The sequence below is a fragment of the Propithecus coquereli genome, unplaced genomic scaffold (assembly GCF_000956105.1).
Source record: "Propithecus coquereli isolate 6110/MARCELLA unplaced genomic scaffold, Pcoq_1.0 Scaffold295, whole genome shotgun sequence".
Lineage (NCBI taxonomy): Eukaryota > Metazoa > Chordata > Mammalia > Primates > Indriidae > Propithecus > Propithecus coquereli.
The window spans coordinates 1417644-1421470 of NW_012148563.1; positions in this window are offsets into that span (position 1 = coordinate 1417644).

A 3827-nucleotide genomic window follows, 5' to 3' on the forward strand; every position below is an offset into this window, starting at 1 on the left:
AGATCACTGGCCAGCGGTATTGAGTTATGAGAGCCGCCCCAGAGATTCTTTTAGAAAAAAGTCATCACTGGCAGCACATTTCAGGGACACAGAATAGGTCGCAAAACTTGCTTACTTGTGTGACACATTCAACCTGCTCAGCGAACTCAATCTGTCACTTACTTCAGGGGAGAATGACAACTGTGTTCAAGTCAGCAGATAAAGTGGCTGCATTCAAAGCCAAACTGGAATTACGGGGGCAAAGAGTGAACATTGGGATTTTTGACAGGTTTCAAACATTAGCAGAGATTTTGAGAGAGACTGAGCCAGGGCCTTCTTTCTCCCAGCTGGTGCATGATCATCATCTCAGCTTTCCAAAGAGTTTGAGCATTACTTCCCTACCACAAAAGACCCTGAACTGGAAAGGAATGATGTGTGACCCATTTGTGAATAAGCCAGGTGAATCAACTTTGTCCTTGCTAGAAGAGGATCAACTGCTTGAGACTGCAAATGACAGTGGCCTTAAAAGTGTGTTTGGGACAACTTCAAATCTCTATATGTTCTGGATTAAAGTCAAGGCAGCAGAACATCCCTAGATTGCCACAAAAGCACTGAAAAGCCTGCTTCCATTTCTAACGTCCTATCTTTGTGAAGCAGGGTTTTCTGCAGTGACAACAACCAAAACGAGACTACGGAGTAGACTGGACATAAGCAACACATTTTTTTTTTTATTTCAGCATATTATGGGGGTAAGCAACACATTTTGGGTGTCACTGTCTCCCATCACCCCCAGATGGGAGACAACAAGCTCAGGGTTCCCACTGATTCTGCATTATGGTGAGTTGCATAATTGTTTCATCATGTATTACAATGTAATAATAATAGAAATAAAATGCACAATAAATGTAATACGATTGAATAATCCCCAAACCATCCCCTCCCATCCACCCTGTCTGTGGAAAAATTGTCTTTCATGAAACCAGTCCCTGGTGCCAAAAAGGTTGGGGACTGCTGTCTATAAGAGGTAATCAGGACACAGATACACACAGGGGAAAGACCACATGAGGACACAATGAGAAGACGGCCATCTACAAGCCAAGGAAAAGACACCATCTCTGTCGAAACCTTGCTCTTGGACTTCCAGCCTCCAGCATTGTGAGAAGGTTATTTCTGTTGTTCAAGCCACACACAGTCTGTGGAATCCAGTTATAGCAGCCAGAGCTGATTAACACAGTACCGGGAGTTGTGAAAGGTAAACCTACACTGGTCCCTCCCGCTTCTGCACACCTGTGAGCAGAGGCACTGGCTGCCTTCGTTCTGGGCTATCTTCCCAAGCATGTGTGTAGAGCAAACAGCCTCGGAAGACAGAGATAGTGTCTCCTGCCACAGGTAAGGGCAGACACTCTCATGAAAGATTTCAGCTCTCTAAGCTCAGAGTTCCTCTCCTGTAGGGCAACCTACTCCAAGTACAGATTTTACCTGGGCCTAACGTTGTCCTGTAGGAATTGGGGCTCGGTGAACTGGTGCATGAAAATGCTGTTACTTGGGCTTCTGTTACTGCTATGAATAATAAAGTCCTTTGTTTCTGACCCAGGAGTCTCCTGACTTCTGCCAGCATCCATGAAATTGTGACAGGCTAACTTGCTAGCTTACAAGGAGGGGGAAAGCTGAGACCCTGCACAGCTCTTGATAGGAGCTTATGCCTGAGGCCAGATGAGATGGGAATCATTGTAGGGTTTTGAGTGGTGGCATGACATGCCCTGACATATGTCTTGTAAGTGTCACCAGGGCTGCCTTATTGAGAATAGAATAAGTAGGAAGGGACAGATCAATTGTTAGATCAGTTATCCAGAAAAGACCCAGGGGTAGAGGGGTGAGAAGTCCTGGGATTCCGGATCTTTTGAAGGTGGGGCTGACATTATTTCAGATACAACAGAATGAGAGGCAAAAAGGATGGCACCAGATTTTCAGCCCAAGCAAATGGAGGCCTGAAGTTGTCCATAACTGGGATGGAGAAGACATTCAGGAGAGGCAGGCGAAGTGGACAGCAGGAGTTCAGCCTGAGACTGCTGGATGTAAATCACAGCTGGGCATCCAGGAGGAGATGTAAAGAAGGCAGGTGGGTATGAAATGGGTACTCAGGCATGAGGTCTGGGCTGCAGATAGAAATTTGAGGTTTATTAACCTGAATATGATATTCAAAGCCATAGGACAGAGAAGATCACAGCAGATAGCAAAGACAAGAGGGCAAACGATGAGCCCGGGGACCTCTGTAGTGAGAGGTTAGGGGGGTAGGACGGAACCACAAAAGAGACTGAGAAGCCAAAAGCGGAGCTGGAGGACCTGGTGAACACGTTATCCCAGCCCCCGGGAGAAGAAGGGGTTTCAAGGAGGAGGAGTGATCAGCTGTTGCTAATAGGTCACGTAAAATGAGGCCACCTGCCTGCATCTCGGTCACTGCAGTTACTTACAAGTGTAAAGCCAGAGGATATCACGGGATGCCTGTGTGTGAAGGAGGATGTGAGGAGAGGCCCAGAATGTTATTATAAAAATGTCAGCACATCTCTCTGGGAAATTGCAGACCCCAGACAGAGGCAGGAACTCGACGAGGCTGGATTCCAGAGTCTAGGCCATAAGCAAGCTGCATGAGAACCAGGTGAAGACTCAGCAGGCTTTAAACAGAGATGCCCCGAGTCGTTTCAAAAAGACCACTCTGTTCATGTCCTTTGCCCACTTTTTAATGGGGCTGTTTGATTTTTTTCTTGTTGATTTTCCTGGGTTCTATTAACATATAGAGTCTAGTTATCAGCCCTCTATCGGATGTGTAACATGCAAGTATTCTCTCCCATTCTATAGGTTGTCTGTTCGGTTTGTACCCCTGTAATATTCTGAAGTTAAAAAAAGAAAGACCACTGTGATGGCTGGGGCAGGAACTCGGCCAGTGCGCACAAACCAGGGCCCTGGTGGCCACCCTGGTGCTTCCGTAAATCCGCCAGTCCCGTTCGCCCCCAGGCTGCGGGATGGGCCTCAGCGCTGGGCGGCTGCTGCAGTGCGGTCCGGCTCTGCGGGGCCCCGGGGCTGAGCTCGCGCGGGGATCGGCGTGGGGCGGGCAGGGGTCTCTGGACCCCCGCGGAGCAGGCGGCGGCGCTCAGGACGCAGCAGCTTGAGATCCACAGCTTAGGGTTTTGTTTTTGTTTTTTTTAATAGGAAAGGATGCCTAGGAAGCCTCCGTGGCATTTTGTCGCACCTTGCGCCCCTGTCTCAACTTCAGTTCACTCGTGGAGTGTGAAGCCCCACGCCACATGAGCTCAGGGGGCTCTTCGCCTTCGGGAAGAAATTTAATTTGCTAAGAGGAAGCGCGCGTGCCACTTTCTGAAAAGGAGGCCGAAAGTGAACAAATGGGGGAGGGGGGACCCCGCCACCGAGGAGAGGTCGCAGGACACTGGCCAGTCACAGGGGCTCCCTGAGCCAGCCGCCCGGAAACGGACGAAAACGCGGGCGGGCGACTCGCGCACCGCCTCCCGAGCGCCGCGCGGGGTCCGGCCGGCGGGAGGGTCCGCGCCCTCGCCCCGCGTGCAGCTCCGCGCGTGGGCCGGAGAGCCCAGCGCACCCCTCCCGCGGCCCGGCGGGCTCCGACGCGGCGCGGACTACAAGTCCCAGGAAGCCCAGAGGCAGGCGCGGGGCGGGGCCTGGCGCAATTCCCCGGGATCTGGCGCGCTGGGAAGCGCCGCGGAGGACGCAGCGGCGGCGGCCGGGGCGCGGGCGCGGGCGCAGGCGGAGGCGGGGCCGACGTGGGCCGGAGCCCTGCGTGCCAGGGAGGGGGCCGGCCGGGCAGGCGGCGGGCGGCG